The sequence below is a fragment of the Ovis canadensis genome, chromosome 14, assembly GCF_042477335.2.
Source record: "Ovis canadensis isolate MfBH-ARS-UI-01 breed Bighorn chromosome 14, ARS-UI_OviCan_v2, whole genome shotgun sequence".
Lineage (NCBI taxonomy): Eukaryota > Metazoa > Chordata > Mammalia > Artiodactyla > Bovidae > Ovis > Ovis canadensis.
Window position 1 is genome coordinate 24729013 of NC_091258.1, and position 13739 is coordinate 24742751.

Below are 13739 nucleotides of genomic sequence, written 5' to 3' on the forward strand. Positions count from 1 at the left end.
CTGCGGCTCCTGCAGGGCCCCCCGTCAGTGGGCTCGTGCAGGATCCGTCCTTCTGGGCCGGGCTTCTCTCCCTTAGCACAATGTCAGGGTCCATCCCTGTTGTCGCAGCTGTCAGTGCTTGGATCCTTTTTAAGGGATGACATTCCTGTGTGTGGGTGTGGGTCACGTTTGTTTATGTGTTCAGCTCTTGGTGGCCCTTGAGTTGCACCCACGTTCGGGCCATGATGAACAGTGCTGTGCGCACAGGAGTGTCCGCGTCCGCTCACCCGTGCCCTCCGTCCTTCTTACACATCCTCAGGGAAGCGCCATGTAAGTGGCGCTGTGTGTGCCCAGGCTGTTCTACAGCCTGGCTGCCTCCACCCTGCATTGTCTGTGACGCTCGTCAGGTTGCTGAGCCGTGTTCCTTTGTGCAAGTCAGCACGGTTGTCCATCTGCCCTCCTGCCGTTGGACAGACACCCCGGGGGGCTGTTCTGCATGGGGAGTGAGGGCCTGGGGAGCAAGTGTGGGTGGCACAGCGCCAGCTCCCTGCTGGCTGGCGGGACAGGCCTCGGGCTTCTGCAAGCAGGCCACAGCGCCCAGAGCAGCACCCTAGATCAGGCTTCTCTCTGGTGCAGGGTGCAACTGTAACTGAGACCTGGCCCCTGCCCCGAGGGGCTCTGGGCAAGGAGACAAGGAAAAGAGACTGCCTTGAGATGCAGTGGGTGGGGGGGAGTCGCAAGCAAGGCTTGCCCTCTGAGCTGCTGGCTGGCTCCTCACTTCCTGCTCGACGGTGCCAAGATTATAAACCAGCCAGCGAGCTAGTCCTGCAAACAGGCTTCCTCGCGGAGGCCCACCAGCTGTCAGGCCTGGCTCTCCGCCCGGCGCACCCCTTACAGGCTGCCATCTTGGCCTCCTGGAGCCACTGCCAGGTGTCCTGGGAGGTGGGCTTCTCCCGAACGGGGAGCTTGACCCTCCCAGCTTCCTCCCGCCCTCCTGGGGATGAGGGGTGGAGTCACTGGGGTTACCACCAGAAACCCTGGGCCGTCCCTCCCTTACGGGGAGGCTTTTCCAGGCCACCAAGGGTAGCAGCAGAGGGTAAAGGCTGGCCTCCTTATCAGGGCTCCCTGGAGGGAGGGACAAAAAAACAAAGCCACCGCAGCCTCTGGGCGTGACAGCTGCTGATAAGAGGAAGGCCGGCTGGGTGGTTTGTGGTGACACCCAGTGAAAGCAGAAGTGGGTGGGACCCCCTGCTCATCTGGAGCTGCATGCGGTCAAGACCCCAGCCCCAAACCCAGGGACCAAGAAGCCAAAACAAAGCAGCCCCTAGCCCAGCGCCCCTGGGGATCCACTATTTCACCCCTCCCTCGACATCGCTGGAAGCTCATGCGTGAGGACAGGGCCAGGAGGACCAGTTTCCCAGGTTCCTTCAGGTGGTGGGCCTCCAGGGCCTCTGCCTCTGCCTCCTGACCTGCACTCATGGGGCACCTGCTGTATACCAGGCAGGCCTTCGGTGCTTGTGTGCTGTCTACCTGACCTAGGGACTCAGAGATGCTGGAGGTGGCGGAGGCTGGGGGCTCAGGACAGAGGTGTCTGGAGACGGCCACGAGCACGCAGGCCTTGAGGGCCCCGAGAAGGGGACGCAGGGGGGAAAGTGGAGGGGACATGTAAGGGGAAGCGTCCCAAACAGGGAGGCTGGCAACTGCCTGGGGATTAGGAGAACTGGCCAGGTCACCGGCCAAGCTTCTGTGGGTTTGGCCAAAGGCCAGGACGCTCCGAGTTCTCCGCAGGGCCCCGCGGGCTTGTCTCCTTTAGGGAAGTATGCCGATGCTCAGGCTGAGATGAAGACTCCTTCGGAAAGGGGAAGCAGAACCCGTTCAGTGAACTTACGGTGAAGCTGGCTCCAAGGGTGGGAAGAGGCGAGGGCCCTTCCTGAAGCCTCCTCCATTCCCACAGTGTCTGCCACTTGGCAAGCACATATGCTCTGGCGGTCCCTGCCCAACCTTGGGTGGGGACATTAATCACATCTCGGAGATAACAGGGTGCATGGGGTGGGGGCTGGGGTGTTCTACGCTTGTATCCGTATTCAGTGGTGCGAGGAGCCGGACGTGGAGAGAAGTCAGGGGCCATGAGTGACAGGTGGGTGCCGACCCGGGCCACTGGGCCCCTGGACTCCCACCATCGCCCCAGGACGCTCCCTTGCCCGGAATGGGTATCTTTCACCTGTTTCTGCATTCGAGACACGATCCAACCCAACCAAGCAGGGGCTGGGGGACAGGTTGGGGGCTCTGGGGCCTCCATGGAAAAGCAGGCGTGACAGACGCAGCCGCTGGTCAGACTCGATCGGGAAGGCTCCAGAAACTCCCACACCTGTTGCGGTGGGGGTGGTGAGGTGAGGACTACACTGTGCCTGGGGCACGCACTCTCGAAGTTTGGAGAAGCGGGAGACCACAGGGTCCGAAGCAGCCAGTGTGCCCCCGATGCCATCCGCAGGGCCCATCCCAGCAAGTGGGGCGAGAAGAGGCCTCTGCCTGTCACCTGTCCTGGGAAGACCCCTTAAAGCCGGGGTGCAGTGGGGGACAAAGAAGGGAGGAAACTCCAACCTGCCCTTCGGGGGGCCCCGCAGCAGCTGCGGGTGGTGTTTGCTGGGCAAAGGAGCCGGGGCCTGAGATGGGGCCGCGGGCTCTCTGTGTGCTGCGGTGGTCCCTGCTCCCACTGTCCCCATGACGACGGATCATCGAGGCCTGGCCATTGTGAAGAACAGCGATCTCGATTGCGATTTTCACAGGCATCGGCCGAGAGGAGTGAAGGGCAGGAGAGGGTCAGACAGAGGCACGCGGCTCGCTCCTAGGAGCTCAGTGATTCTTGGCGCCAAGTCAATCTTTAAAAATTCAAAAGCTAAACGAGGAGACACCGGCCACATTGGCCTGTGGTCTCCTCTGCTGCCTGGGGCTGCAGACCTGGGGGAGGGCAGAGGCCAGGGACGCCTTCTGACTCCAGCTCACTTGGGGAGGGACACTCCCCCTCTGCCCGGAAGCCTCCACAGTACATTCCCTGCCTAGTCTCCAGCCCAGCCCTCCTTCTGAGGCAGCGCCCTGGGTTGCTTTGTATCCAACCTGGGCATCGTTCATTCATTCACTTATTCAGAACTGAGTCCCAAGCACCAGCCACCACACCAGGCACCGCTGAAGTGGTGGTGGGGATGCTAGATCTGAGTCCCATAAAAAAAGACGGAACAAGATGCCAGAAATGTCAGGTGTGAGTCAAGGGGTGAAGCGCCGCAGAAACCCCGCAGTCGAGTGAGAGCACGGAGCGACCGGGGAGGGCGGCGTGCAGCCAGGATGGGCCTTCCTGAGAAGGTGACACTTGACGGGGGCAGGGAGGCTATGTGTCTGGCTGGGGGAGGAGAGTTCCAGGCAGCCAGCACAGCCAGTGCGAAGGCCCTGAGGCAGGAAGAATCCAGGCTGGCCCGTGTGGCTGGAACAGAGGTGAAGCGAAGGCACGGCCCCGCCCCAGTCTTGCAGGCACTCTGGAGCAGAGTCCAGGCTTGAGCCCACTTCTTCTTGGGGTGGAATTTCCCAGTGGTCACCTGCCTGCCTCCCAGACCTCTCGTCTCCTTTAACCATAGCTGCAAGGGGAGGAGAGAAGGCATGCTGGCCATTCTGAACCATTGCTGGTCCACCCCAAAGCCACCTGTCGCCACCCGGCTGGCCCATCAGCAATGGGTTTTTAATTATCTAAATATTGCCTTTGCCCTTTGCTTCCAGCCGGGACTGCTGAGCTCTGCAAAAGGCAAATGGCTTTCAGTGGCACTGCTGGGGGAGCGGGAAGCTTTGCTCCCTTGCCTGATTACAGCGACTGTAATCTGCTAGGTTTTATTGTCGAGAAGCAATCCAGCAGCGTGGCAGGGAGCGAGGAAGTGTGCAGCAGGGCTGGCACTGACGGTGGGGCCTGAGATACGGAATTGCCCACCGCCACCAACAGCCATTTCCCTCCCCACCGCGCCCCCCTACCCCCGGCAGGCCTCAGCGCTGGTCACAAGTGTCCTTACTTTGTCTTGAACCATAGCCAGGGTCCAGTTTGTAGCTGGGGAGGCTGGGCCAGGGCCTGGGTGTCGTCCACTGAAGGCCTCAAACGAGCTGGCCTTGGGAAGCAGATTTGGTTTTGGACTTCACCACTCTTCCGGGGCCCAGGGAAGAGGCGGTGGGGCGGAGAGCAGGTGTGCCTGCTTTCAGGAAAGAGGTCGTGTGCCAGGCCAGGCCAGCTCGTGGAAGAGGGCAAAGGAGGGCCAGTCCCATGCTGGCGTCCGCTGCTGGTGGGATTCCAGTCTCCTTTAGTCCCTTCCCTGGCTCCTGCCTCCCTCTTGCCCTGGGGATCGGCTGGAGACCCCTCCCCAGCCCCACAACCCTCCTCCAGCCCCCAAGCCTGCCCCACCCCCACCAGCATCCCTCTCCTGGAGTGGTCAGGAGCCTCTCGTGATGGATGGATGGAGGCCTCCCTCTTGGCTCCGCCATCTTGGCCCAAATGGCATCCAGGCCCCGGGCTGGGTGCTGGCCCCGCAGGGCCGTGGCTCTCTTGCCCCTTTCCTCTCCTGGTCTTGCCCACTCCTGTAAGTGGCTTAATTAAGGAGCTGTGCGGTTTATTTATGTATGGACCTAGCCTAATTGGCGTGTTTGTCTTTTCTCATTATTCCCAGCTGGACAAAGCCGTTTGAACAACAAATGGAAAGAGGCTGGATCTCTCCAACACAGTGTCTATTTTTGAAAGGCTGCTCGGTGCCCCTGCTATTAGCTGCGTGCACATGTTTGCCGGCTCCAGCCACATGCCCGTAAGCACTTAATTGTGGGTGCAGTTAGTCAAGGCGGGCGGCTCTCTGCAGATTTCAGGGGTGAGGGAACCTAATTACACCTGCAATTGAGTGCTTTAGCGGGGACAAAAGATGCCTGTTCAGCTAATTGCAGGCACCAAAACTGCCCCCACAGAAAGATTCCCTGGTAGATGCTTTGAGAGCCAAGGCCAGGAATTGTAATAAAGAACGGATAACTCGAAATTATAGCGGTGGGGGCTTGCTTGTTTTGGCCTAAAGGATTCAGTTTTTTTGCAGCAGCCATTACACCTCTGGGTTGTTTTTTTTCCGCTGTGGAGGCCGCTCTGTGGCTGAGTTTGTTTTTTTTTTTTTTCATGAGCGCCTACCTTCACACAGAGAAATGTCACAGTGGAGGGAAATTGAGGATTAATCACCTCCTCTCACCTATTTGCTCACTGACTAGAATGATTCACCAGATTTACCTGGAAGAGGCAGATTGCCCCCACGCTCGCCTCCCTGCAGGTCTCAGGTCCTCACGAGTCCACAGGGAGCTACTGAACTCCTGCTGGGGGTCAGGCATGGTTCCCAGGAGATAGTGACAAGCAGGGAGCATCCTTGCCCTCGTTTGGGGCTGCATCCTGGCGTGATGTTAGGCTGTGGCTCTTCCCTTGTTATGGTTTCCGGTCCTCTGCACGTCCCTTCGGGCCTGTCTATTCTCTCCTGATCGGAGCCGGCAGAGCCGTCTAGGCTGTGAAAATTCCAACCCTCTGGAGTCACTGTGGATCAGCTTCTGTCAGCCGTTGTAGCTGCTGACTCTCAACCAGGAAGCGTGTACTTCCTGGGTGCCTGGTTATCTTCGACAGTGTGCTGGTCATTATATATTTTTTAATATATTTTTATATATTTTTTAAATTGGCAGGTATAGATTGAAGGTACTATCCTTCAGGAGGATGTGTATTTGTTTCTGGCAGGTGCTTAAGAGACATGACCGCTTTGACGCCTTCTTAATCTAGTCCAGGACTTGATGTTCCCAGGGCAGCACCTGACTTTAGCCTGGCTGTGCTTCTGCACAAGGGCTGGCAGGCACCCCCTTCACTCTCACGCTGAGTGGGTTGTACTCCAGTGCATGCATGCTAAGTCTCATGACTCTTTGCGACCCCATGGACTGTAGCCCACCAGGCTCCTCTGTCCGTGGGATCCTCCAGGCAAGAATACTGGAGTGGGTTGCCATGTCTTTCTCCAGGGGACCTTCCCGTCTCAGGGACTGAGCCCACGTCTCTTATGTCTCCTGCATTGGCAGGTGGGCTGTTCACCACTAGTGCCACCTGGGAACCTGGCTTAGGCCCCCAGCTCATCCAGAGAACCCAGGCTTTGCACTCAGTCCCCCTTGACCTTCAAGGCCATGAAGACCTAAGTGCAGGTTTCACAGGATCCCCTGGGGCCAGCAGGGCGTCTGTGCCAGGCCAGCTCTGGGGACTCCAGTTTCCCTGTCCCTTTTGGCCCAGTGCCCTTGAGAAGCTGGAGGGATATTTTTATCTGGCTCCTTGGGTTGATTTTATTGGCCATTGTGAGAAACAGGAAGTCCAGGCCACTTCTCCACACAGCAGGGTAGGGGGAGCGGTGGACGCGGCAGGGACAGGGGACAGGAGCGAGGTCTGTGCTCTGCCTGGTGTGGCCAGGAGCGGCCGGCACTGTGTCCTGAGCAGTCAGGGCAGCAGCAGCAGGCGGCCAAGCGCAGCCGCCGGCTGAGAGCGGAGTGCCTGGGCAGTGGGAGGAGGCCGCAGGGGAGGCCCGTCGGGACACCTGGCTGCCACTCAGCCGCCCCGGCCTGACCGGGCCCTCAGCTCAGCTACCTGAGCTCGGCTCTTGAGCTTGGCTGGGCTGCGTCGCCCCCGGTCCCCCGCCCACTCTCGGCCTGGCTTCTGACCCCCTCGGTCATAGGCCACTCGGTGGACGTGGGAGGGCCACGGGCCTAGCCAGAGGGTCCATGTCCCGAGTCTCTGGCGGCAGAGTGGGCCTGAGACCCGTTTGTTTAGAGACCAGGCCTCCCTGGACAGGGATGGGCATCCCCAGGACAGAGCCTCGGGGTGTCCTGTGTGACAAGTCGGGACAGAGACATTTGACACGCACGGACTCCGCCCCTGCCGCCCTACCTGTCACCCTTGTGCCCTTGGGGCTACCCTGCCGTCTCCAGCTCAGTTTCCCCATCTGTGAAGGGGGTCAGCACTTTTCACTCGCCAGCGCCGAGGAGGAGCTGAACCAGCAGGAATGATGAGTCAGCGCCACCTGAGTTGTGAAGTTTGGGGCTGTGCCGCCAAGATGCACGTCTCTCCCTCCAGCCGAAGAAGGCGTTATATACCAGGTGCAGGGCCTAGGGAGCTCTTGAGTTTGACCAGGGCGTCAGCTAGTCCTGCAGGGAGGAACGAGAGAGACAGCTCTGTGTGTGACTGTGTGTATGTGTGTGTGTGTGTGTCTGAGATTTTTTCAAGTCAGGGCTGGGATGCGGGGAGGGTGTGAACCCGCGCTCGATCAGCAGGCGAAGGAGGAAAAGCAAGCTGCACAGGGCAGCTTTCTCTTTGGAAACCTGTTCTGTTTCTTAAATGTCAGAGTGAGCAGATGGTGCGTCTGAGTTTTATTAATCATGGGCTCGCAGAGCTGGAAGGCCTGGGGGATCACTTAGTCCGAGGAGGAGACTGAAGGCCAGAGAAGGCCACAGCCGTCCTGTACCTGCCACGGGGTAGAACTGCACTTGGACCCGGCGGCCTCTCCCGAGCCCATGTGGCTCCCACTCTATGGGATGAAACAGGTGTAATGCTCCCCACCCCACACACACCGGGAACAGTCACCCTGCCTCCCAGCACAAAGCTGAAGCAGAGCTGCTTCTGGGATCATCCACCCTCACAAACAACCGGAAATCCTGTCTTTGAGACACATGGGTCAGGATTGTGGTCACCAACTGAGAATGTCCTGGCCTCGGTGCTCTGTTCAGCATAGCCCAAGCTGGTGACTGCCAGGTGCTGTCAAGAAGGTGATCCTGTGAAGTCTAGGGGGCTGGCCACCCCGCGCCTGGGTTGTTGGCGGTTCTGCAGGACTGGGCTCCGTATCACGGTTCATCCAAGCCACACAACTTCTTCTGACCCCAGCTCTTGACTGATGCTGTTTTCTCCCCCACGGCAGCTGTTGAAACGGACTGGGCACCCGGAAGTTCACCTCCTCATATGATGTTATGAAATTGAAACCACAGTTTAAACCCAAGTGGGCAGAATGGCTCTTTTGCCCTGCCTTTCCCAAATACATGCTTCAGCTGTTCCAGTTAGCCATGAGATGGCTCCCGCTGGGGCCACAGTCTTGGTTCTGTGATGATAGTAGAGGTGGGGCTGAATCGTACTAGAGTGTGAGTGACTGATAGCAAGAACCTTTTATTTCAGGGCAGGATTTGTATAAGTCAGAGAGAAAGAGGACTGTGGAGAAAAGGCCACAAGGCTTCAGGGTTGCCCACCTGACATTTTGGCTACTCTCTCCTTTTCTCTGATTGAACACTGTGACATCACTGGATTTCTTTCCTTATGACCCTGTTTCTTGAATCCGAAGCTCATCTCTACTTTGGAACCATTGGTTCTGTGCAGCCTCAGAGAATCTTCTTCATGTCAGCTGAAAGACCATAGCATCCCCATTCAGGCCCTCTAGTTTTGTGTGCTAAAATTGGGGCCAAGAAGGGGGCCCTTGTTTACCCAAGGCCAGTGGTAGTGCCAAGTCTAAAAATCAGGTCAATTGGAGTCATGGCTGGATCCTTTTTTTTTTTTTTGGCTGTTCTATGTAGTTTTCAAGATCTTAGTTCCCCCACAAGGGATTGAACCTGGGCCCCCAGCAGTGGGAGCCCGTGAACAACCAGGGAATTCCTGGTTTATACTACATGAACGACTCTCAGTCAGGGCAACTTTTGTACCCCCCAGGGGTGTGTGTGTGTGCAGATTTGGCCACTTCTAGGGACATTTTCATTGTCACAACCAGGGTGTGCCACTGGCATCCAGGGGGGTGCTGCTAAACAACCTACAATGCACAGGGTGGCCCCCACAAGAAGGAATGATCTGTCCCCAAATGTCAGTCACATCACATGCATGCTTTGAAAACGGACCAACAGAAGAGCTGTTCTCTAGGGAGACACTGTCTTGTTGGGGACAAGTCAGGAGTCCCCTGAGTTCAGGCATGACCCATTGGAGGATAAAGAAAGGACAGCTCAGGTCTTGGGGGACACAGTAGAGAGACTGTGGGCAGGGGAGGTGCTGCAGGGAAGGGAAGTGGCAGGCCCCCCACCCCCATACACACACCGGAGGCGGGGGTTTTTTGCAAGGTATAGGCAGAAAATAATAAAAGAGGGGCCAGGGCTCCCCTCAAGAGCTGTGCCCAGCATGAGGAAGAGCAGGCACAAAGCTGCCTCTTAAGAACCACATCGTGTCGGCCAGAGGGCTACACCGACCCGCAGCACTCAGGCCCAGGGGTAGACAGGCAGATCCATGTGTCATCCGGAGGCGGGTAATTACGTCCCAGCAGTGACTCCCTGCCCGGCAGACGCCAGCAGCAGGCAGCGGGAAGGGCTGTTCACAAATGCCTTTTTCCCTCGAACAGGCTCTTGCCTGGTCCCTGGTGGGCAGACACTGGTGGGGAGAAGAAAGCCTTGTCAGCCTGCCCCCAGGCAGCTGAGCGGCATGGTGCCCGGAGCAGGATCTGAGCAGATGGTCACATGGCTGTCGCCCTGTCCACACCAGGGGCCTCCAGGCCTGACCCCCACGTGTTCCCTCCTCCCCCCACCCCACCCCGGACCTTCCTCCCTGCTTTTCAACAGCCGCTTGCCAGCCCTGGGCTTGCTGGCTCTGCACGGAGTTGGACGTTGACAACCAGAGCTGTCTGAGACTAATGATAGACCACCTCCAGAAGAGGCCCGTCTGTAGCCTGGGGCAGGGGGGCGCACAGGGACAGGTGAGGGTCGCCCCTCAGAGGGGAGGTGTGTGGCCCCCGCAGCCCCAGATGCAGCATCTGTCTGATTTCTCTGGCATCCTCCGTGCAGCCCGCGGGGAGGAAGCACTTTGGCGCCATCACATCACACACAGCACGGCAGACGTCTTGAAACGAGCTCCCAAAGCCCGAGCTTGCCCGGCAGCCCCAACCTGAAGGTCAGGTGCACAGTTCTGTGTGTAGACAGTAGCGTGCAGCGTTATCCTGTTTGTCTGCTTGCTTGACTTTTCATTAAAAGGGGGGATTTAAGCCCCTTTGCCAGATCCTGCTAAAGAAAGTTGAGGGGGATGCCAGAGAGAGCAGTTGAACATACAGGATCTGGGTTTGAAGCAGATTTCCCTCTTACTGGCTGTGTGGCCTTGGGCAGGACATGTCTCTGGACCTCAGTTTGTTCATCTGGAAACTGGGAGCAATGATAGATTCACTTTTACTGTGAGGATGGCGTGAGAGGACGTATTTAAAGCATCCAATGCAGTGCTGGTCATTAAGTAAATACCCGTAAAGGCGATGTACTCCTTATTTGTACGTGTTTATCGCTAACCTTAGCTACTCTAACGAAGAGCCGCTGAGAGCTAAGTGGCTCCTCACATCATGCCCTCTATACACACTCCCCAGTAGAAGTTCCACAGTAGAAATTTCTTCATCACGTGCCAACATACCGTATAATCGGTGTGGGCGGTGGGTGCAGGGGGGAGGCTGGGACCTCCACCTCCACAACATTCCGGGGTGTGATGGAGGCGCCTTGTCTTCTGTGTCCTGGGAGCTGGCGTCTGGTGAGCAGACCCAGAAGGGGAGCACAGAGGCACTTCTGTGCTGGGCCTGGAGATGGGGAGTCACTACTTCCACCACATTCTCTTTGCCAGAGTGTGGTCACCTGACCCCACACCTCTGCGTGGCAGGTTGAGAGATGTAGGCTGGGTATGAGCCCAAGAGAAAAGGGAAACGGGTTTGGTGAAAAACCAGGCGCCAGGTTCCCTGTTGTTTGTTGCAGTTGTTACCCTGAGCCTCGTGGGGCCGGCCAGGATGTTCGAGGCCGGCAGAGCCCTCAGTTTATAGGCTGATCGGGCAAGGCTGGCCAGCTGACCATTTCCCGGGCAGATAGCCATCCTCGATGATCTTCTGCAGACCAGGCTGCTGCCCAAACACCAGCCAACAAATGTGTGTCGCCGGTGGGGGAGAGGCAGGAGGGCAGGCAGGTCACCGAGAAGGCCCCCAGCCAACAGGGGTTGAACTCCGCTCTCACGGAGCACAGACGGCCGGAGCACACACCTGCCCACGGGCCCTAGACATTTCATCTTCCTCCCAGCCCTTGCTGCAGGAGAGAGTGACCTAGCTGGCCCAAGGCCTGCAGTGTCCAGCGCTGGACACGGCCCAGGGCCTCCCCTGCTTGGCAGGACAAGAGGGCATTCCATTTTCACAGAAGTGACAAGATGTGTGAGTTTCCTGTGGCTGCTGTAACAAAGTACCCCAAACTGGGTGGCTCGAAACCTCAGAGAGGTGTTATCTCCCAGTTCCAGAGGCCAGAAATCTGAAATCGAGGCGTCAGGAGGACCACTGCACTCCCTATGGATGCTCTCAGGGAGGGCCCCCCTGCCTCTTCCAGCTCCTGTGGCTCCAGCCACTTCTCAGCCTGTGGCCGCGTCCCTCCAGCCTCTGCCGCTGTCTTCAAGGGGCCTCTTGCCGTGTGTCTTCTCTCGTGTCTGTTTGTATTTCTGGATACTGGCCGTTGGGTTTAGGGCCAGCCCTGATGATTCAGAATGATTTCAACTCAGGATCCTGAACTTAATGACACCCGCACAGACTCCTTTTTCAATTAAGGTCAGATTCATGGTTGCAGGTGGATATATATTTTGGCAGGACACCGTTGAGCCCATCACACAGGGGCCGATGGAGGAGGCCGTGGGGGACCCAGTTAGACCCCTAAGAGGGGATGGCACTCCGTGGGTGGGGAGCCTGGAGTCATGGGAAAGCAAAAGTAAGCGTGCCAGGCCGAGATGGAAGCAAAACCTGGGTTTACAGACATGACCTTGACGGGCTGGAAGTTCTCGTTTTCTCTTCTAGCCTCGGCCTTGCTTCTCTTGAGACTGAACTTTCCACACCTGTTCACTTACCTAAGGAACAGACTGGACGGAGGGAGAAAGCGGGTGTGTCCACACCCTGGGTACCCTTGGGTGAGTGACTTCACCTCTTGGGGCCTCAGTGTGCTCATGTACAGATAGGGGTGATGGTCACTGTGGGTCTGCCCTCCCAGATTACATAATGCCCTTAGCAAAGCACACAGCAGGGCAGTCCTGGGTGTCGTGAGGCTCGTCTGTGGTTAACTGCTATTACTCAAAACACAAATTTCCAGCTCTCTTTATGGAGTCCTTACTCTGTGCCAGGCACCTGCGTGGTTACCAGCTGCATCTTCCTAGATTGCAAGCCGTGATTTCATCCCATTTTCCAGGTGAGGCAACTGAGGCTCAAAGGGTGACATCACTGCCTGAGGGCACACACGGTGGGTGGGGCCCAGCTGGAATTTGAACTCTGGTCTGTCCGACTCCAAGGTTATGGACATGGACTCTGGAACTAGCTCAGCCTCAAACCCCAGCTCTGCCACTTCCTGGCTGTGTGTCCTTTGATGAGACACTTGACCTCTCTGGGCCTCATCTAGAAAATGGAGCTCTTAAGGGTGACCTTGAACACAGTTGTCATGAGGATCCAATGAATTATCCGTGAAAAGCGCTTAGAACAGCAACTGGCACTGACTGAGTGCTCAGGAAATATCAGCTGGCATGATTATTCCAGGGAGGGAATTGGGGGGAGGGGGCAGACCAGAGGGGCATTTCAGGTGAGCACCATGGCCTTCCCTCACCTCCCTTCCCTGGAGTCCCTGGGGAGCAGTGCCCCCTCCAGAAGGCGAGGTTGCAGCCTGGCCTGGGCAGCCACCAGAGTGCCAGTGGGCACACAGAGGCCGTGAGCCCTGCGGTTAGGAGCCGGACATCCCGCTGGTTGTGGCGCGCCCTAGACCCCTCTGCGGCCTCACTGTTCTCAGCACGTGCTGGGAGCTATCTTTACCGCATGCAGCTGACACTCTTGGCCAGAGAGGCTGTCTCTACTCTGTGGCAGCTGCCGCCCTGCTAGAGGGAGGCTGGGGTCCCTCCGTTTGACGGTGCAGCTGGGGAGAGTGGTAAGGAGGGCACCCCCGAGTCTTTGGTGGCCGGAAGGCGGGGTGTTGTCTGGTGGACTTGGCGCCGTCTCCAAGAAGCAGCCAGCCCCATTGAGGGATGAAGCGCTTTTCTTTCCGCTGGGCCCAGGGCATGCCTGAGGCTTCCCTCTGACCCCAGGTAGGCTGGTTGCGTGGACAGGTTTGCCCTGCGGTGGCCCCAGCTGTAAAAAGGGGAGCCTGGAGGCTCAGCCTGCACCGCCTGCTGCCTCTTTTCTATAAACGCCTGACTCTTGCTCAGAGGTGAGCTGGGATAGCAGCAGGAGAGGCCCCAAGAGAGGAGAGGGGGTGGAGGCAGGCCCCCATCCTTGCAGAGAGTCCTGCAGAGCTAAGGCCCCCAGAAGAAGGCGGTCCTTCTCACCTGGGCACCTGGCAGCTGGTTCAGGTGTGGCCCAGACGGCCCGCCCCTCCCACCGCCCAGCCATGCCATGGACACCGTCCGAGGAGGGGTGAGTCCCTTGGAGATGAATGGCCTTAGTGATGGGTTCCAAAAAACGACAGCCAAGCCACAAGGGCCGGTGGGAAAGGGAAGAGCCTTCCAGCTCCCCGTTCAGCCCCATTATGGCAAACAACCGAGCCATTCAGTGGAGAGGCCGCCCGTTAAGCGGGCTGCTTGGCATGGCAGGGGTTGCTTTATATTTTTCAGCTGTTTTGGCATCAGGTTGGGAGCTGTGGTGCAGCCACCCTCCCATGGTAGATCTCATATTTTCCTCCCTTACAAATGTCCCTGTCACCAG

The 13739-nt window shown here is 57.9% G+C and overlaps 1 protein-coding gene across 11 annotated transcripts in view; it reads left to right on the forward strand.

The window, feature by feature from the left end:
* Positions 1–13739, forward strand: part of GSE1 (Gse1 coiled-coil protein) — a 391542-nt gene that overhangs the window by 273119 nt on the left and 104684 nt on the right. The window lies entirely within an intron of this gene.